A 22,767-nucleotide genomic window follows, 5' to 3' on the forward strand; every position below is an offset into this window, starting at 1 on the left:
AAGGTAAAAGGCAAAAGGGTGAAGTCCTGGAGAAGTAAGCTTGAGGCTCCCTTTCCCAGGGGAGTCCGTGGTCAGCCTCAGCTGTCCCAGCAATGCTGTGTGACAGCATGTGCAAAGTGTTGCCAACCAGGGGAGTTGCCTGAGCCTTGGTGTCCGGGGGTTTTAGCTTTATGTTTCAGGCCAGTCTTGGGCATGGAGCATCCAGGTGTCTGACCTCAGTGACTCAGTGTTCAATCCCTGTGATGTCAAACTGGTACCACATGACCCAGAACCTCATTCATACAAAAAAAGGGCATGAGGGAAGGATCAAGCAGAAAAGAAAAAAAAACCCCAGAAAGAATTCATGGGCATACACAACAGTGTGGTAAATGATGGGGGTGGGAGGACGAGGGTATGGGGGGATAAATGGTAATGGAAAAAATACAATAAAAATGCAAATGAAAACAAAAACAGAAAGGGACATTTATTATAAGTCACATTGTTAGCACAAACCATCTGCTCAAGGGGATACAGCCTGGTCCAAGGCCTCAAGAATATAAAAAACACTCTTACCTGGCAGGCTGTTTGTTCTAAGGACTCAGAGGTTGTGCCCCTGGACAGGGTGAATCCTCCTGAGGTCAGGCCTTCCTTTGGGAATGTACAGGCCTTGAGCAACCAGGACTGAGGTGACACTTGACTACCCAGGCTCCTTGTCCTTTGTTGGATTGATTCTATGGTCATAGGTCTTGATCTATGACGATATTAAGGCTTGAGGAGAAGGAGATTCTAAGGCTACTTGGAGGATATTCAATCATTCTTTTTTTTTTTTTTTTTTTAGGACAGGGCATTTTTTTATTGCTTCAAAAAGTAGAGCCATAATGCACATGGTGGGACCAATGTCGGACCAAGGCTGCTGACATACTTGATTTGAGTTCTAGTCTAAGCAAGTCCTGAGTTTGAATCTGGAGAGACTTATTCCAGTAAAGATCAGGGACTTGCTCACAAGAACAAAGTAAGAATTTCCAGGGATGGAAAGGTAGTAATCTGAATCTGAGGAAAGGAGTAGTTTGAGGTATTGATACTTGGTCTGATGCAGAAGTAACATTAACAAATGCGCAATATTCAACACTAGTTGTTAAAAAAGATACAGACATTTGTAGCATACCTATTACATGCAGGTACCATGCTATCCAAGTGGGGACAGCTGGCAAAGATGTTTAAGCTACCCAGCCTGGTACTTTGTTACAACGGTCCTATCAAACTAGTGTACCTCCAATATCTGCCTCTTATGGCATTTAATGGGCCTTTCTATCCTCTATTCTTGTCTTATATTTTTCTATCTACCAGTTCCTCATTAAAGTAAATGTATTTCAGTCAAAACAATAGGTCAATACCATGTCATGTGAAGTAAATAATTGGATAGGTGGCAGGTAGAATGTAACCTAGGAGTCAGTGAAGAAGAAAGATAAAGAATATATTAGGTAGAACAAAGTCTATTATGAGAACACAGAACCATTCAAGACTATTCAGTTTCAAGTAGGTCACTAGTTGGGATAATAAAGAAGTGGAGAGAGAACTGATTTTACAATCTTTGTCCTGGGGTAGTTTATTTCTTCAATGAATAAATGACGAAAACAATCCTCTATTATATTAATACTACATTACTGAAAAGTTTTGACATGTATTGATTTTATTTTTGTTATTGTCAATCTGAAATAATATTTTTGATCAGTTTTCCTTCTTACAATATTTTACACTTTATATAGTTGGCTTATAAAGATTTATGGTAGTTTGTTTCTCTTGTCAGCATAAACTTGCCTCTGTGTTATTTAAGTCTTTGTCTGTAAATGGTATATGTGCCTGGCTTACTTTTTGTTTCTCTATGCTTGATAACTATATTTTCATCTTGTTTTTGTCATGAGGTGTCCCCAGTTTGGTTCCTGGTGTCTGGTAGGCATTCATGTGACATTCCCCAGCATCTTCTGCATCCAGAGCTGCTCTTCCTTTACTTACCAACCTCCAAGATTTTACACTGAGGGCTGTACCCCTTGGGGTGGAGTGCGCTGTCCTCACGATCCTTTTCTCTGTCTACCTAGTTGTTTCCCTGAAGTTGCAGCCCCCTGATGTGTGTGGAAAACAACGCGGTCCTGTTGGAGCAATCTGCAGAGTGGTTTCTCAGAGTGAATGGCTGCTGCAGGAGAGAGACTTGCTCAGTTTTCCGTTAATACAAAATCTGAATTTTGGATCCAAAGCTAACAGTGGGTAGAATGGACATTATTTTTGCCATCCCATTTGTATTTTCTCCTTTCCTGGAATCAAACTCAATTTTTTTTTCTTGGAGAGAAATACCCTTTCTCTATTATCCAGTGCTGATAAGGTGTGGGAATAGGGAAGCAATTATATCACCAGAGCCCATTTTCCAAAAATGATGCCTTCTCAGAAAATCACATCCATTGAGAAAGTGGCCAAGGTATAACGTTATATATTCTCACACTTCCTATTGGTAGAACCTGGCAGTAAGTGATGCTGTTCCGCAGTCTTGTGCTTTCAAAGGAGTGCCCCCCACCTCTGGTTCTAGCAGGGAGGCGGGTGGCTGTGGCATGACAGATCAGAACATTGCATGTTCCCCTGGCCCCAGTTATTCATTCAAAGATGGGATGTGACCAAGGCACAGCCAATGAGACATAGTGTTTCCAGACTGAGAAGGACAGAGATGTTACTTTGTTCTGTATCTGAGCCCAAGAGAATATGATCCTGGAGATGGTAGGGGCTACCGCATGGAGCCAGAGAGCCATTCAATTCAGCTAACACAAGAAAAACAGTTAAACCACAAAGAGGACTTGAGTCTTAATGATTTTATACAATCCTCTAGATTAATCTCTGCCTGAACTTTTATGTTAATTTGAATTGAATTTCTCTTATTTGGAAACAAAGAAGCATCGGCTGGTATAGTGGCAGAGTTTTCCTCTACCTTGTTTTTGGTCTTGTTCCTATGCTCCTGGTAGCAAAGTGTGACCCATAACTCATCAATTATTTCTTATTTTTACCTTTACAGCCTAAAAGTTGAAATTCCTCCCAAATTCTTAAAATACATTAACAGTCAGCTCTAGTTTTCTCTTTCTGGTCCTTATAAATATTTAGTGAGAGTTGGTGAGAATTACTGAAGGACTCTTAGATGCATTTTAAATGGGAATGGTGATGCCAATGGCTGAGCTTTACCATATTCTCATTGGGCAGTCTTCCCCAGTCGTCCCATGCTGATCCCCTATTGATCAGGCTTTTTTTTTTTTTTTTTTTTTTTGGTTTGGCCATATGTAACAGAAGAACCAAGTAAGAGTAGCTTAATCTAATTATTATTTTTTTCTTGTGGAACGTGGATTTGGAGGTTGGCATGAAGGAATGGCAGGATATCATTAGGGACCTATCATTCTGCTCAGGTATCTCAAGCATGGATTCTTAGTTTTGACACAGAATTTCAGACAGAGAAGAAAAAGACCAAGGAACAAATAGCATGTGTCCGCTGAATGAATCCTTTAGGAGCGCCGTCTTGGAAGCCCTACTGAATGACTTCCACTTACTTCTCATTGGCTCAGGTTGTCACATGGCCACCCCTAGCTGCAAAGGCTGGAAAGTACAATTTCTTACTTGGGTACACGAATGCTTTTAATAATGGTGTTCTTTAGTAAGAAGGAAGGGGAGAATGGGTGCTGGATAAGCAGTGGGATGTCTCATCTATAAGGAGAATAGATATTGATTGAGTAGGTAACCAGAAGTCTCATCTATGGAACCCATAGTGCAACAACCCTTTCTGACATATTCACTGCCCTGTATCTATTTCTGTATTTTTTGATGGTTATAAAATTATCTGATTTCTTTTTTGTTGTTGTTTTGGCCTTGTGTCTCTTTCCTACAGTGCTCTGTTCTCTGAAGCATGATAATTTGCATTACGCTCACCATATTAAGCTGTATCTTTAGTACAGTGTACCTGGGTGCTGAAGCTTCTCAAGGAGTTATTGCTCTAAGGAAAAGTTTTGAAGCCAAGCTGAAGTTTGTAGTTAGTTATTCTGAAGATAATAGATGCAGCAGGAATCTTTAGAACACTAAGAGGGTAGGGAAAATTGGACATGTTCTACCAGCTCAGTAAAATAATTTTACTGAATCACTTTTCTTGCCAGCTCGTGATAGTGTTGGCTAGTAAACTGGTGATGTTTTTCAAATAAATAGAGACAAGTCTCATTAATTAAGATGCTATCAGTATGTAATTTGAACAAAGGCTGGTTTGGAGTTTACCTGTATGCAGTTCCTGAAGAACAAAGATTACTAAATGAACAGTCAAACAAAAAGAAGGAAGTAAGAGTACAAAAAAAGTTCAGTTCTTTAGCAGAATACTTGTAAGTATTATATATTACAAATTATAACTTGAATTGGAGACCACTGGAGGATGTGAGAGTCAAATTATAATGGGGCTTTCAGGGCCTTCTGAGGAGCTGAACTTCATTCTGTAGCTGTAGAAAAATTTGTTAAGCAAGAAAATAATTTTGGGTGTTTGTTTTAGAAATATTGTTGTAGTTATAGGAGGGAGGATGGACTATTGGGGGAAGATGTACGACCAAATAATTTACTACAAAACCAAATAAAACTAGATAAGAAATGTTGAGAGTATTTTGCAGGGAGGAGGGTGGAAAGGAGTTGGTTTGAGAGAGATTTAGTGTTGAAAGTGGCAATACTGGCAACTTTTTGATGAGGTGATGAGGAAAACAGAGGGCAGAGCACAACTGGCCAACTTTCTGGCTTTGGTTCTTCATGGATAGGGAAAACTGAGGAGAGCAAGAATAGGGTGAGTGAAGAGCTATGAGGTGCTGGGTCTAATTTTTAAAGGCATGGATTTAGAGGTGCTTGTGGGATAGCTGGTTGGAGATCACACTGAGTGACTGCAAGTTCAAATATGAAGTGGAGGGGAAGTGCTGGGGATAGAAATTTTTGTTCATTTGCCAAAAATTGGTGGTTGAATCTGAAGAAAAAACATGGGAGGCTAAAAAGATAGAAAGAAGAGGTTGTGGTAAGTTAATATTTAAGAGGCAGGTAGAAGAGGAGGCCACAAACACATGGAGAAGGGATGTTAAGAGGAAGAAAACCAAGAGTCATAGGACAATGGCTGCCTATCTCACTCCTTGAACACTACTTCCAGGTCAGGTGTTACCTTCACCTGGAAAACTTAATGCCAGCCAGTCTAAAAATTTGGGCTCAAGCAACTTTACCAAGAATCGTTATCTTTGGTGTCTTAAATCTGGTCATTTGCTTTGCCTTGGGACTTGGGTTCCTAAATATGTTCTGTCTTACCAGTATTTGGCCAATATATGACTTAAATAAATTATATAATCTCTCTGTGACTCCGTTGTGCATTTGGAAATCATCAGATAGGTCAGTAATTTTTAAATTCCTTTTTTCTTTTAAAGCCATAGAATCTTTTCTCAAGTGAAATATTTTATGGAGCTTCACTATATTAAACAAAAAAAAAGGTATTAGAACTACTTTGGTTGAAGTTGGGTCAGATGTAAACAGAACCTGTGTTCTTACATATCATGTTATCTACCTCAAAAATATTTTTAGAATTAAGATTAATTCTTAATTAATTCTTAAGTCTTTGCTTAAAGACTCAAGTCCTGATAATGCAATTAAATAGAAAAAATATATTTTGGTCAAAAATATTTCTGAACCTTGATGATAATGATAATGACATCCTTTTGTGGCAGACATTGTCGGTTGCCCAGCCAACACTGATGGTTGCCTTTCCCTTGTCAGTTCCATTTCTCATTTCTCCCTACCCCTCAACTTTTTATTGTTGGTAGAGTTCTGTTTTTCTGTTATCCTTTTCCTTTTACTGCTTAAGGAAAGTGAACTTCTTCCCAGTTCCAAGGGATAAATGAAAATTGGTTTAATTGAGGTGGTCTTACTCCTTTTCTTAGTGATTTGGTTAGGAATGCAGAGGGCACGTAACTCAATCTTGGCTATAGAACTGAAGGTAATTTTGCTGAGGAGCTTCTGGGAAAGGTTTTCCTCATTAATGAAAAGAGCTGAACAGAGGAAACAGAACTCTTGTTGGCTGGCTGTTGTCATCTGCCTGTGATACCTGAAATGCTCCAGTCATCTTGTGACTATAGAGGATGGTCCTGCTCATGCACACTGAGCATGAAGAGCAGAGAAAAGAAAAGAATAAGGAGCTTGAAGATATTATTCTGAAGCTGAAGTAATTGACCTGAAGCTGACCCAAAGCTGCTCTATCCTTGGTCTTCTAGTTGTGTGATATAATGAAATTCTTTTTGTTTAGACCTCTGCTAGTTGGATCCTCCATTACTTACAGCTAAAAGAATCATAATGGATTCAGCTGCTCTATGGTATAAAGGTGATGACCCTCAAAACCCGTTTATTCTTTGATACATTCAATAAGTATTAATTGAACGCGTATGTGCAAAGCATTGCCTAGGTGGTGAGGATACCGTAGAGAAGGGCACAGGTGTGGAGCTGACATTGTGGAATGTTGTAAAAATGGAGAGAAACTTGGTATAGCCGTAGCATATTGTATAAGGAGGAAGAATATTGTGGGGCGTAATCAGGGCAGGGAGCATTCTAAGAAGGAGGATGTGGCAAAGCACAGGAGCATCAGGTAGTACTGATTTGGGGAACTAAAAGTTAAAAAAAGAAACCAACATTAATCAAATATAATTTGTCATTGAGATAAACACTTACAATGTAGAAAGAACAAAGACTTTGCTCACTGTTATCCAATTAGTTCTTTTAAAATAATGTGGTATGGTACATTGCTGTTTAATCAATGTGGCTTGAAATATGCATGGGTTGGACACATAGTTTGAGGTGAATGGGAAAGATGAATGCTTAGAAATAAGGCTGATTCAGGGGTACGTATATGGTCAATCAGGTATGTTACATTAGGTATTTAGGTTTTGTGCTGTAACTCAGTGTGCTTGAACCCATGTTGGAGGAAGATTAGATGATGATGAGAAAAATACATAAGTTTAAATTCAACAAATAATTATTCGGAACCTATTATGTAAGCTTTGGGTGATAAAAAATGAGGCCAGACTTGCTCTGACCTCTGAGGTGATGATCCAGTAGCAAAATTGGGATGTGCAAACTACAGTATGAGGTGGAATGTGAAGCTGGAGGACTTTCAAGTCAGGAGATGTGGGAAATGAGGATGTTCCAGGGAATGTGGGCGAAGAACAAAAGGCATAGACAAATCTTTTGTGAATATGTGTGTGAATGAGTGTATTGCTTGTGAAAAAGAAGAGGAAGGGACTGAGATTGTCACAGGGCACATGGCAGGATGAGAGAGATGATGAGACCGAATTTGCGGACAAATGAAGGTCATTCTAGGAAATCCAACAAATGACAATCCAGATGTAAAACAGATAAATTAGAGTAAGATTAACTATGTTACCAAATAATATTTGGTTTTATGAAAGAACTCACCATAGAATAAATGGGCAGTACTCTCTTCAAAGACAAGAGATAATTTTATTTAAAAAAATTTCTTTCTACAACTTTGCAGCTTTTATACAATAAAGATCTGTCAGCCCCATATGCAACACTTAGCATTTCCACTTCTTTGATGGCTATACTTCTACGTCTCATTTCCTGAACCTGTAATTGTATGAACCCAAAGACAAGTAGGCGCACACACACAGAGGAGGGTAAAAGCATAGGTAATGAAAAGAGATTAATAGCTTGTGCAGGTAGTTGGGTGGCTGCTTTAGGAGAAGCTGATCACTTTAATTTACAGGATAAAGATATTGAGATAATGTTGGTCAAATCTGCCAGGGCAAACAGACTGCTTTTATCTGTACTACTGTTGGTTGGCAAACCATTAGACTGACTTTTGTGTCTTTTTATTAATTCTTCATTAAATCTGAATAATACTATGAGCACAAAGCAGCAAGCTTAAAATTAAAAAAATTTTTGAATTTCCTCCAAAATCTTATGGTACTCTATCATAAAGGAGAAGAAAAAGCAAAATTGAGTTTGTCAAACCTAACTACTCTGCTAGAAAAATTGGGAGGTTTATAATGTAAAACAAAAATGTTATATTTTGATAGTCTAAGATTCAGAACAGGTGGGAAAAAAGTCTAAAGATCTTAATACTCATTTAATAATTAGTTCAGTGTCTATTTTTTTAAAAAATGCAGAATTAAGACTTGCATTGTGAAATGGTGTGTGTTTTGGGGGGAATACAGGTTTGTTTCTCACCTGGCCCTTGTTCACTCTGAACTTTGCAGATTGGAGGTACAATACACTGTTTAAAGCTTTTGCTAAATTGGATTTTTTTGTATGAATCTTACAGGGGGATTTGTGGAATCCTTTCCAGATATGATATTCCATTATTGAAAAAGCTTTACTCCTCTTATCTTTGTGGGCAGAGGGTCAGAATGGACTACATATGAGGATTAAAATCAGCCAGCTCAGGAGCAGAATCAACTGGGATGGATTACACAAAACATTTTAACAAATGCTGGAGGTCCTGGCTTACCTTTATCTTTTACCTCTGAGATTTAAGAAAATGTTCCAAGGACATCATTTGGAGGAAAGCAGATATCAGATATAAAATTCCAGCAGCCACAAAGGCTGAACTTACATAAAATATTGATTTTATTTTCAGGAACCACTTAACTTAAAAAAATAAGAGTAGAAATAGGGCACCCCAAGGCTCTGCCCTATACTCTGCTCTTCCCCTTTTGTCTCAAAGGAGCTCATTTCCCTTCCCCAGCTTCCTATGTAACCTGCAAGTGGGGGTCTGGGCAGTGTCCAGGCACACTTCCGAGCTGGTCTCACGTCCTGCTGCCTACAGTGCTCTAATAGGGAGTTCTAGAACTGCCTCTCATCCCATGTGACTAAAACATAGACCAGTCCCTTTGTTACTAAATTGCTATTGCTAAAGCTTTGGTGGAAAAGTATTAACTCCGTATATTAATAGCATGGCCTTGGATTAGTATAATACTTTTTTCTCTAAAATGTTACAACCTAAGAACTGTATTGGCCTGCCATTGGCTCTGCAGAATTAGTAAGGGCACCTCTTGCCACCTCTATTCGAAAAGACAGATGTTTTTTGTGCACTTAAAGTATTTGTAAGTTATAAGTAATTAAGGTGTTAGTAAAAGACAGTTGTTTAAAAAAAAATAAAACCCCAAGTTACAATGAGCAGCATCTGACTTTTAAAGTAGGTAGAATAATTTACATAGGTGGGATAATAAACCTCTGTCTGGGGGCTGATGCCCCAGATGGAGGAAAAGAGAAGAAAACAGGCCTCTGTCCTCTCTGGACACATAAATTGGGGAACCAAGAGAATATGGTCCATTATTGAGCAAAACACATGATGAATATTAGATAATCAATGATATGCTCAAGCCAAGCCACAGGGAGCAAAGAGCTAAGGTGTTTTGCAAGTTAAAGGGGTGGGGGGAGATGAGTCTCCAGAGGATTCCTGGAAGAGGAGAGTTGGGGAGCAGAGAAGCACCAAGTCTTTAGGGAATATTGCACGTTCAGATTTTGTTACCCATGCAGTTCATGGCACGCAACCTTCATGCCTTGTGTTTTGGGTAGGAATCAAAGAAAAGGGAGCTGCATTCTTTCTCTGACTCAAGACAGGAAGGGCAGAGTAAGTGTTACTAGAAAAGACAAAAGCAGCCTCTTCTACTGTTTCCCCTCTCCCATTCCTGCCTCACTCATGGAGGATCCCTGGCAAGGATGGGCGAGGGAGCCCCTTTTCACTGCGTAGGGGACAGTGGTCGAGGAAACGTCTTTGTAATCTCAGAATACATCCTAGTTACACTCGGCTGTAGATGCCTGCTTGTTAGGCATTTTCAAAGGGAATTCTAGAACTATATGAAGACTATACTTAAAGAATAATCTCTGGAGCCACCCTAACCTGGGCTTGAATCTTGGATCTGAAAATATATAAAATCCATGTGACTTTGGGCAAATTTTAAGACTTTAAAAAAGTTTGTATTCTCACCTATGAGTTAGGGGTGATGATACTTTTCCTCAAGTGTTGTACTGAATTATATAACATTTGTCATGCAAGTGGCGATGAGCCTGATACATGATAGGTATGCAGTACATGGTACCTTATCTTAATGTCAGCAGATTGGCCTTCTATAATTAAACTTCAGGATGTGCTAGAGCTGAGGCATGAAGAATCCTAGGACGTAGCCCACCTATTTCTCTCTTCCCCTCTTTTCTTCTTTTTCATCTTCATTATCACCTGTACCCCCAGCACTGGCACTGACATGGAGTGAGAAATGAAGTCGGGAGGTAGTTGCAGGTGGGTAAGGAATTGCTAGCCAAGAGGAAAAAGGAAAGGACATGCAAGATGGGCACTTAGCAAAAAGAAATTTCCTTGGTCTTCTGGTTAAGGCAGCACTTCCTGTGCTCATTTGGCTGACAGGGATGCGCCCTCTACCTGACCCCATCCCAATCCATCTGCCGCCTCAGGCATGGGACATTTCTAACAGAAGCTTGTTGGACAGAGGCATGAAGAAGGACTAGCCCATCCTGTAGTTATCGGGTCCCTGATGCAGCTGGCTTTTCTCAGGTTGGCCCTACGGATTCAACATGCAGAGCACATCAGGGGCAACGGCTTTCTCACAATGGGGTCCACTTCTGCTCTCGGTGGCATTTTATGCTACCTCTGGGTCCCACATTCTAGCTTCGTAGAGATTTCTCATGGTTTTTGGCCTCCTGAGTTCTGTTGACTTCCTGGTGTTTGGGAATCTCCAAGGCTCGGTTCAGGGATGAGAAAACCAACACTCTGTGTGTGTCATTGTTTTTCCTGACTCCCTTTGGAAATGTTCTTTTTTGCATCTGTGATTCTGTTCAGATGTGACTTAGCCTATTGAGACATTTAATTTTGTAATAAGTCTTTTAAATTTGAATGAATCTACTTAGTATTGTAATAAGTCTTTTAAATTTGAATGAATGAACCTTGGTTACATTTATTAGGTAGGAAGGGGGGGGGGTGACTGATTTCAAATAAGGAAAAACTCTGTTAGGTGCTCATTCTGTGTATTCAGAGATATTTTATAACTCGTTAAATGAATCATTTAAGAAATACTTGCAAATTGTCCCACAGTATAATTTGAGAAAATGGCATAGTGTCAAGCTTATCACTAACTCTATATGACAGGTGTTATCAAAATCATAAAGGTAGAGATATTATGTCTTTTTATTTTAAGATCACAATAAAGTAGTCTAGATTCAAGAAAGAATAAACCTAATAAAAGCCTTCATCATGATGTGCAAATAAGCTGTCTCTAGTGGTGGCAGAGGTGAAGAATATAGCAATTTGGTTGATTTTGTTTCCTTTCTCAAAGGGAGAATTTGATCACCGAAGGCACTGTGCAAAGGAAAACATTGTAATAGCAAATCACGTTTTTATGAGAAACAGTGGAAAACCTATTCAAATTGGCTTACTTGCTACATCATCTTCTCTGAGCTATGACACTTCAAAGTGTAATTACTGAGCCAAGCAAAGCCAATGAATTAAAAAAAAAAAAAAGGCTAAGCAACCAAGACAAGCCCACTTCCCAGTGTCCTTGGTTATGTGCAGTCTGTACTGCTTCCACAAAAATAAATAATAATATCACAGTAAATTAAATATCACTAGAGAATGATTATTCTCCCTTAATGAGTACTAATAATTGTTCTGTGCTGGCCTTTCATGGTCACTATTCTGCAAAGAACTGATGATCTGTACTTCTGTTACACTTCTGGGTTTATATTTGTGATTTGAATTTTTATCTTATGGTATTTTTAATGAGGTTATTGCCATTCAAATGAATTTGTGAGACTAGAGAACACAACAGTAAACGTTAGCTGGCCTGTGTGTAAGTCAGTGGTGTTTCTTAGTCAGGTTAGTCAACATCTTGTACCTTCTGCATCTGTAAAATGGAAATAATAACACAATGTATGGAGTTTGTAGGAGGTTTAAAAGAAATTATGAATGTGAATATAGTTTTTAAAGCATGATGCAAGATACAGATATTTTAAAAATTATTCTCTTTTAAAATGATTGAGGCTGTATCTCTCTGACATGGTGTAAGTCCCTGCAAGCCTGAGCACAGTGAGATTCACAATAGCCTAGAGACGCTACCTGACCTAACAAATACGAGTACCTGATCCTTTAGAGAATGTCATACACAACTAGAAAAGAGAACACATCACAGCACCATTGTGCTCTTTCATAGTTTTCTTTTATGTTCAGTATTGTGACTTTGTAGAACAGTGTCCCTCTTTCATCTATCTGTAAAAAAAAGTTTATAGATAAATTGCACATGACCCTGTTGGAATTTAAGAGGTCCTTATGCTACAAGTTTCAAGTTGATGAAATATGAACTCTAAATCCATGCTTTAAAGTAAAATGTCTTAAAGAGATAAATTCCTAAGAGATACTTTAAACTGAAACTTGTAATTTATTTTCATAGGAAGATAGCCAAGGTTATTTTGATTTTAGATCATTTTATTCTGAATTTATAAATATTCTCTGTGGTTTCCCAGGCACTTTTATGTTTTTGCCTCCATTTATTTTTCAGTATTTTTTCTGCTATGAGTTGGTGCCCTACTTACTTTTGTGAAGTCACACTTTGGTGAACTTAATAGCACCTTTCATTCTTCTTTGGTGAAGGGGACTAACCTTCACGGAGTAACTAGGTGCATTACAGGCATTATCTTATTAATCTATAAGAAATACATTATTCTTATTATTATACAAATGAAAAACAAAAGAAAAGAGAGGTTTAACAGCTTGTCCTACATAATGGTAAACAAATTAGTATATGACAGAACTTGGATTTGAATTTAGATGTTGGACTCCAAAGTTTATGAACTTTCCACTATACCAGGTGTGGTAAGAATGTTTTGAAAAAACCATCAAGTGATGGTAAATTACCACAGCGTGCATAAATCTAATGTGTGTATTATATTATGGCCTTCCAACTTGCAAGTAAAGATTTGAGGTAACTCAGAATCCCAGTATGTTTTGAGACCACAGTTGCAGAACCTAAACATGAACATGATCTAACATTTGCCGGCATCCCTGCTTAGTCAGCATGGATATGATTCCCCTCATGTGACTTTGGAAGCAGAGATCTTGTCTTTAGGTGTTTTCCTCTTCTGACACCTTAGTGCAAGGGTATCATTACTAAAGAGTGCAAACTGGGCCCTGGTTGGTGTGGTTTGGGCTCAGTGGATTGAGCACCAGCCTGCAAATCAAGTGGTTGTCTGATTCAAGTCACAGTTGGGACACATGCCTGGGATGCTGGCTAGGTCCCCAGCTCGGGGTGTGCAAAGGACATTTAATTGATGTTTCTCTCCTTTTTCTTCCTTTCTTAGCCTCTCTCTCAAAGTAAAAAAAAAAAAAAAAAAGCAAACTGGAATTTAGAGGACTCTAGATTACCATGAACTTTGGTCCTACTGGTAAGATTTAATCACCATGAGACTTAAAATACATAAAGTTAACATAATCAGCATGAGATGAAGCCAATGGTCTAGTTAAAGACAGCTGAGAAGTCAGCACTCAGGACCCAGTACTGGCAAGGGTCTGCTTCCATCTCTCCTGGAAACAATAGGAATCATGAGTGTGAAACAATGGCAGGATTAGGCCTTTTCATGCTTGCTCAGATTTTACACAGGAGGTTGTAATAAATGGGGTCCTAGGAAATGGAGGCTTTTTAGTGGCTCCAAATTAGTAAGGTGATATATAGATAAAATAACCTGGACAATCTGTGGCTCTACAAAATTATTACAAATCTACTTTTGCTGAATGAAGAGGAACTGATCACGTAAAGTGTAGTAAGTTCTCTGCAGGGGAAATTATATATGCATATAGATTTGTAGACAGGTAGATCCATTGATCCATTGATCTGTGTGTAACATAGAAAAATTAAGAACTGTAATGGTAAAATGGAATACTATTTTACCAAAAATGGAAAGTAGTACTAATATCTGGATAAAAGTTAAAAGACCTCGACACCTGCAGTGACTCCAATAAGGAATTATCCTGGCCTTAGCCTCTTTTGTGCCTTTAGTCCTTCACCAGGAGAACAATGGTATCCATGTTTTCATAACTCTCAGAGTCAGGAATCAGAAGGTCTACTTTTACTCCTAAAAGTCTCCCCACATGCAAACAAAAGCGTGAATCAGAGGATTTCTAAGATCCTTGTAAATAGCACAGGATAAATGAGAAGAGCTGATTTAAACTTCTGACCTATGTTTGAATCCTGGCTTGATTCCTTTCTAGTGATGTAACTCCTCTATGCCTTGGATTTTGCCTGTAAAATGAGAGTGTAATATTGTTTCATATGGTTGATGAAAATAGAATAACAAAAATGGCTTAGCGCATTGTTGATAAGCAAAGGATTTTTTGGTGCCCTTTTTATGACTCTAAGGACTAATTAAAATATTAAAATTTAGTATTATTCTTGCTCTTGACTTTAACAGTTCAGGTGAAACTGGTCAAAACATTTAATATTAATTACGTGGATGAATAGACAAATGCATTGCAACTACATTACAATAAGCCATGGTTAAGAAAGAAATATCTCACTGGGCTGCTGTGGAAATTTAATAAGCAGAACATTTTAAAGTGATTTGTTGATTCTTCCATTCAAAATAGATTTAATGGAAGAGTCTATGTGCCAGTGCTAGGTATGTACTAGTGTGCGAAGCTCAATGAGGCTCCTTGTGTTTGGGAAGCTGACAGTCTAGAATGGGGACACTATCATTTTCAAAGCACACTGAAGGAGCACTGTACAGTCCCTTTTCTTGGGGCTAAACTAATTTGGAGAATTAATCCACATTGGCTTCTAAGAGACACTGAGTATGTGAGGCTTCTGGTTACTCAGTGGTGACTTAGGGGGAGTGCATGTGAAGTAGTTCTTTTGATTTAAGGAATCGGGAGCTTCACTCAAGATCCTGCTCACCCCAGGTTTCTCATGAAGATATCTATGAGCTGATAAAGAAAAGCAGCCAAGGACTGAGGCCGCCTTAGAGATGTGAGGAGACCCTCTACCTCCTCATGGCCTGCCATGATCTCTCAGCTCATGGAGCCTTGTTTCTCGCTGTGGTTTTTTTGCCTTATAACATTGACTTTCCATGACCCACTATGACTCTGACAAGATTTCCTGGCTTTGCTCCAGCTTGCGCACACATCGGCAGCCTCATTATCTTAATAATGTCTAATTAAAATTTCTGAGTGGCAACTTGGATCGACTCACTTTTTTGCTTCAGGGCACACTGGAGTCCCTGACCAACGCGTAGAGTGCTGTTCTCCAGTCAGGGGCACGTTTTTATTCCGTCCGGTGTGGCTGGGTCTGCTGGACTCTCAGAGGAGCAGCAGGGAGGAAGGCCCTGGGGTGTCTGCTGTGGGTCACCAGGACTCAGCAGAAAGCCTGGATATAATATTTCTCCAGACCATCTGCTTTGTATACTCACTGAACAGCCTTCTGTTCATGTACGTGTCTCTTCAGACACCTGACCTTGAGAACACAGGCTGCGGATACGTTATGAAGGGAATGGTTGCTGGAATGTAGCGGTCACTCCATGGGAAATTAGCACCTGGATATTTGACCAGTAGATTCTATTTTTTGTTTGTTAGTGATCACCATCTGACCAGCTTTTGGTGCAAAGACAAAACTGAATGTGTGAAGTGGAGGGTGATACCCCGGGATGGTAACCTCTTCAAGAACCAGGTATGTCCTTGGAATCTTACTCTCTCATGTTTGAGGATGGTCACACTATTTCAGTTCAAATTTGAGAATTAATTAGTACCTGAAATCAGTTCTTTATATAAAAGCAATACAAAACAAACAAAATATAGAAAATAAAAATTGCTGTAACCCTGCCACTGAGCAATAACCACTATTTAAATTTTTGTATTCATCTTCCAAAAAGGGGAAATGAATGTGCAAAAAATATATGGACTGCTACATTTATAAAATTGTATTATACTTTTCATACTTTTGTAGCCTGTTCACCTCACATTTATGGAATTTTTTTCCATTTCTCTAAATGGTCTTCTACCATATCTTTCATGGCTAAGGACATCCTGTTAAATGAACAAAACAATCACTTTCTAAGCTGTTGGGCAATTAAGTGTGGTTCCTGTTATCACAAACAATATTGTAATGAGTGATTTTAGCTAAATATTTACTAACCTCAATAAGATCTTATTTCAGGTACCTAATAGTTTTCGTTGGTGCCCGGCCCAAACCCCCTTTAATAAACAGGTGCATCCAAGCCCCAGTGACTGTGTTTTGGCTGCTAATGACTCTCAACTGCCCCCTTTCACCAGGCAGATAACTACTCTCAGCCAATGGGAAACTGCCTAAAAGGTTACAGTTGTAACCACCGGGGGAGCTGCAGCCAAAGGCTGACCAATATGAGGGCACAGAATGACCAACCTTCTCGATTCCAGGTGGCAGTTTAGGCCCCAGAACTAAACTTTATCCTTGTTTGACTATTTCCTCTACCAGAACTGCAGTCCTCACTCCCCTGAAAGTTTTCCTGAAGGGCACTCCCTTAATACTTACACTCATTCGAATCCAAGACTCTGGCTCTGTTTCTAGGGAACATAAATTAAGACAATGATGAAAACCTAGGTGGTATGTATAAGAAAAAGCGCATACAAGAAAGACCATTGATTATTTAAAAAAAAAATTACATCTTTATTGAGAATAAAATTTACACACCATACTATCCACCTTTTTAAAGGGACCATATAAATCAAAGGATCTAGAGTAGTCACAGATAAGTGTGAGCATCAGCACAATTTTTGAACATTTCATCTCAAAAAGGAAACTCTTAACACTTTAGCTACACCTCTCTATCCAACCATCCTCCCCAGCCCTAAGCAAGCACTAATCTATGCTTGTTCTTTTGAGATATGCCTAATTTGCATATTTCATATAAATGGAATCATATGATATGTGGTCCTTTGTGGCTGGCTTCTTTTACTTGGCATAGTGTTGTCAAAGTTCATCCATGTTCATATTAAAATTTTATCTGTTGCTGTACCTTGATCTCAATAACTATGCTTTCTTTATTTTAGTTAGTGCATTTGCACATTTAGGATTGCTATGATTTCCTGGTGAATTGATCTGTTTACCATTATGCAATATTCCTCAAATATATATTTAAAAGTTATATATGTATGTATATGTGTGCGTGTGTATAAAATTGAATTTGTAAGCTCTTTTATATTCTGGGTTCAAGTCCTTTGTCAGAAATACGTTTTGCAAATATTTGTTTCTGATATGTGGCTTCTCTATTCATTTTTTTGATAGTATCTTTTGATGAGAAGAAGTTTTCATTTTGATAAATTTTAATTGAATATCAGTTTTATTTTGTGATTTTTCCTTTCTATATCCTAAGAAATCTTTGCTTATCTCCATGTCTCAAAGAAATTTTCCTATGTATTTTAAAATTTTGTTCCAGCTTTATAGTTTTAGCTTTTACCTTTAAGCCTGCTAGCCATATTAAATTATTTTTGAGTTAGGGGTTGTGGCTTAATTTTTTTTCATATAGATATCTACTTATTTTCAACATTATTTGATTAAAAATAAACAAAAAAATTTCTTTTCTTTGCCTATTGGGTAGCTTTGGCACTTTTCTTGAAAATCAAATGACCACAAAACTTAGATCTATTTCTGTGTTCTCTGTTCTTTCTGTTAATCTCTTGCTTTAGCCCTAGGCCAGTGCTATAGGCTTGATTATAGTACTTCAGAGTAAGTCTTAATTTCAAGTAGTTTAAGTTCTCCAACTTTATTCTTCTCTTTCAAGAGAGCTTTGGATATTCTAGGTCCTTTGCTTTTTCATGTCTATTTTAGACAGAGCTCACCAGTTTCTATAAAACATCTGCTGGATTGTAATTAAAATTGTATTGAATTGCTGTATTAATTTGGTTATAGTAGACATCTTAATATTTCCAATACCTGAACATGATATATTGCTCCATTTATTTAGTTGTTCTTAAATCTCAGCAGTATTTTACATTTTCATTGTATATGTCTTACGTCTTTTGTTAAAGACATTCCTAATTATTTAATTTTTTGATGCTTTTCTAAATGATATTTAAAAATCCTTTTTTTCCCCAATGGTTTGCTGCTACTACATTCACCTTATTTTTATATATTGACTTTCTACCTAGAGACCTTACTAAATTTATTCAGGATCATTAGGATTTTCTTCAGAAGCAGTCATGTAATCTGTGAATAGATCGTTTTACTTCTTTCTTCCCAGTCTTTCTGACTTGTACTTACTATTTATGCCTCTTTGCACTAGTTAGGACTTCCATACAGTGTTGAACAGGTGTGCTGAGAGAATATTATAAGTTTGTAATGCCAGCATCTAATGATTTGAAAAGTGGTGAGAAATGTGTTGAAAATTGGTATGGATTTAACACATAAAGAAAAAAAGGCTTACAAATCCTCTATTGTAAATTTTTACATAGACTAAATTCACAAAGAATAAAACTAGAATTTGAAGAGTTTTTTGTTTTCTTTTATGTGGCAAAGTTATTCTATGTTCAGAAAACAGATTTATTTTATTAATAAATTGTTCTAATTTTGCTTCTTAAATACTCTTAAATTACTTTGAAAAAAAGATTTTTTTAAAGTTGAAATGTTAACAGTTATGGTTACTTATTTAAAAATATCACATGTAACTTTTCTTGTCTTTTTCTTTTTTTAGTATATTTTATTGTTTATGCTATTACAATCGTTCCATTTTTTTCCTCCTCTTTATTCACCTCGGCCCTGCATCCCCTGTCCCACCAGCATTCTCCCCCTTCGTTCATGTCCATGGGTGATACATATAAGTTCTTTGGCTTCTCCATTTCCTATATTGTTCTTAAACTCCCCCTGTCTATTTTTTACCTACCATTTATGCTTCTTATTCTCTGTACCTTTTTCCCCATTCTCCCCTCTCCCCTTCCCCACTGATAATACTCCATGTGATCCCCATTTCTGTGATTCTGTTCCTGTTCTAGTTGTTTGCTTAAGTTAGTTTTTGTTTTTTGGTTCAGTTGCTGATAGTTGTGAGTTTGTTGTCATTTTACTGTTTATAGTTTTGATCTTCTTTGTCTTAGATAAGTCCCTTTAACATTTCATATAATAAGGGCTTGGTAATGATTAACTCCTTTAACTTTACCTTATCTGGGAAGCACTTTATCTGCCTTTCTATTCTAAATGATAGCTTTGCTGCATAGAGTAATCTTGGATGTAGGCCCCTGCTTTTCATGACTTTGAATATTTCTTTCTATCTCCTTCTTGCCTGCAAGGTTTCTTTTGAGAAACAGCCGATAGTCTTATCTTTGTAGGTAACTGTCTCCTTTTCTCTTGCTGCCCTTAAGATTCTCTCCTTATCTTTAATCTTGAGTAGTGTAATTATGATGTGCTTTGATGTATGCTTCATTGGGTCCAACTTCTTTGGGTCCATTGGTCCAGCTTCCTGGACTTTCTGGAAGTCTATTTCCTTCGTTAGATTGGGGAAGTTCTCTATTATTTGTTGAAAAAAGTTTTCAATTTCTTGCTCTTCCTCTTCTCCTTCTGGCACTCCTATAGTTTGGATGTTGGAAAATTTAAAGTTGTCCCAGAGGTTCCTAAGCCTCTCCTCATTTTTTTGAATTCTTATCTCTTCATTTTGTTCTGGCTGAATGTTTATTTCTTCCTTCTGCTTCAAATCATTGATTTGAGTCCCTTCATTGTTGGTTCCCTATATATTTTTCTTCATTTCACTTTGCATAGCCTTCACTTTTTCCTAGGTTTTGTGACCATGATCAAGCATTTCTGAGAGCATCCTGATTACCAGTGTTTTGAACTCTGCGTCTGATAGGTTGGCTATCTCTTCATTGTTTAGTTCTATTTTTTCTGGAGTTTTGATCTGTTCTTTCATTTGAGCCATATTTCTTTGTCTTGGTGCACCTGTTACGTTGGAAAGGGCAGAACCTTAGGTATTCACCAGGGCAGGGCAACTGAGGTCGCTGTGTTGTGGTGCTGTATGTGGGGGAGGGCAATGCCCAGCTTTCAGTCGCTTTCCCCCCTGCCCACAAATGAATTGGGCCCTTCTGGTACCGATTCCTGGGCGGGTGGGTTTGTGTATGTTCTAAGACCCTGTGGGTCTCTCCAAGGAACTCTCCTATGAATCTGGGAGTTTCTCCCACTGCTGCAGCCCCCACAGGTTTTTATAGCCAGAGGTTTTGAAGCTTTCTCTTCCTGCACTGGAACCCTAGGTTGCAGTCTGTCTCATTCCCCTGTTGTTCCTCCTGTTTTATCTACACACAAATTTGGGACCACTTGGTCCGCTAGCTGCCATCTTGCCCTGCATCCTCTCCACCCCAGCTGCCCGTCTCTGCCCCTCCTACCAGTCTGGATGAATGTTTCTTTCTTTTTATTTTTTTATTTTTAAATCATGTTTATTCTATTATAGTTGTCTCAGTTTTTCCCCCTTTGCCCTCCTCCACCTGCCCCACCTGGCCCCCCTCTCCCACAGTCAATTCCCACTCTGTTGTCCATGTCCATGGGTCATTGGATGAATGTTTCTTCTTTAACTCCTTTTTTGTCAGTCTTCCATACAGTTTAACTTCCTGCCAGTTCTGGTTTCTTTTTTTTTAACTTGTTGTTGTCCTTCTTTTGGTTGTGTGAGGAGGCAAAGATCTCCATTTTAGGCCTCCATTTTGGCTGGAAGACCTATTTTTTTGTCTTTGGACTTATGACTTTTGTTCTTTTGTATTTTCTGACAAGTCTTCTTGATTTTGCCATTCCCAAATTCCAACCCTAAATTCATAATAATTAAATTATTAAGATGCCCTTTATGTTTAAATGGTCTTTGAGTTCTTGGAATGGCCACTAAGAAACACAAATATTTCTCCTCCTTTGTCCTTATAAAAGAGAGTATATAGGAATAATTATGCTTGCTTGACATTCTCTGTATTTTAATTAATTCAAAACTATTGTGAGAGCTCTTTTGTTTGCCAAACATAAAATAAAGGAATAGTACATGAAACCAACAAATTAAGAGAGAGTTTTAGCCTTCCTAAGGTATTTATGCATAAATAAAATGAGTTAATATAAATAGATCTCAATGATTGTATGTCTTTCATATTAAAATAAACATTATCACGTTCATGTACAAATGCTGACAATATCTCCAGAGAGATTTTGTTTCTAGGTTTTAATACTCTTGTAAATCAGGGACAATTATAATACTGTTTATAGGATAAATTAAAGGCCTGGAGGTTTGTCAGTTTTCTCATTTTTCATAATATGATCTTTATTCTAGCATAACCAGTGACTAAATCTTTATAAAATTGATTATATGTTATAGCTCAGTAGAAGGTTTCATTGTCCTCCATTCTGATATAGTCACTTGTTATAATAAATTAACCAGAGCCCTTGGCACTTGATTTTATAATCCCCAGAGGTTGCTGCTGCTTTTTTTACATTCACCTAAAGACCTTTGATGTAAGATTAAGATCTAGAATGAGTGTTCCGGAAGAAGTGCCAAAAGAATCTGAGTAAGGGACTATAGCAGGTTCCCTTTCTCTCTCTCTCCCCATTTCTTCCCTTCCTCTCTCCCTCTCTAGGACTTTCTCACACTCCCTCACCCTCTCCATCCTCTCTCTGACCCTCTCAGGATGTTCACTTTTGGAAACCTATGACCATGTTGTGACCATATATCCAATATATGGCCAATATCTCCAGCTAAGGTCTCAATCCATGGCCAGGCATTAACCATTGGCTAAATGATTGAGCAAGCTTTCAGATGATTACAAGCTGATGCCCAGTAAATCCATGAGCTGTTTTTACCAAACCCTGCTCAGATTACAGAGCAAATTAAGTGTTGGAATATTTTATTATGCTGTCATAATAACTGAAATTGATTTTAGTCCTGGCATATAGTAACAGGAGCAGATAATATAGGGAATACATTTATAGGTATCACTGATATCATCATCACCACAAAGTGAGTGAGTTAAGATTTCCAGAGATATTTGGTCTCAGAAGCAGAAAAACAACATAAAGCAGGTTGCTTCCTTCCCAAATTTTTGGCATAAGACTCCCAGCTTCAAAGTGCCACTGATTGCCATGAGCTGCTTTGCATGTTTTTGTTTTTAATCCTATTTTTATTGTTATACCTTTATGAAAAAAATATTAGTAGGCAATGCTGGTCTTTAGTTAGAGTGTTCTTTCAAACTCATTATCATTGACAACTACCAGATATGTGACTAATTCTCTAAATATTGCAAAGTTGAACAACTCATAATCAAATTAAAGAGAAGGCCAATTGGTTATCTAAAGTGAATTCAAATAGATTATGGGACTATACGGGATATGCTTCAAATTTTAATAAAATGTTCACCACTGGAAGTACAAGTCTATGAAAATGATTTTGATGTATTGGAAAATTATTACCCAGGGTAAGTACCACAAGACATTTGTGGAGGACCATTTCTACATACTGGAATAAACATGGATAATTCATAAACTAAACAAAGCTTAGCCAATCTGATAAATATAAACAGGTATAAATATTGATTAATTTGAATTTAGTTGATTAGCACCCTCTCCAATGTCCCTATGTTCTGCTCAAAACCAGAGCAGTGGTCTGAGAACTAGAAATGGCTCCATCTTTTGCCTTTGCCCACCCTCCCTCCCTTTTTTCCCATCCTTCCCTCCAGGTTCAAAAATGGCTGCTTTAATTCTAAGCTTCATAATCTACCAA

Source organism: Pteronotus mesoamericanus, unplaced genomic scaffold (assembly GCF_021234165.1).
Source record: "Pteronotus mesoamericanus isolate MK-2021 breed Mesoamerican mustached bat unplaced genomic scaffold, CSHL_Meso_final contig_182, whole genome shotgun sequence".
Taxonomy (NCBI): domain Eukaryota; kingdom Metazoa; phylum Chordata; class Mammalia; order Chiroptera; family Mormoopidae; genus Pteronotus; species Pteronotus mesoamericanus.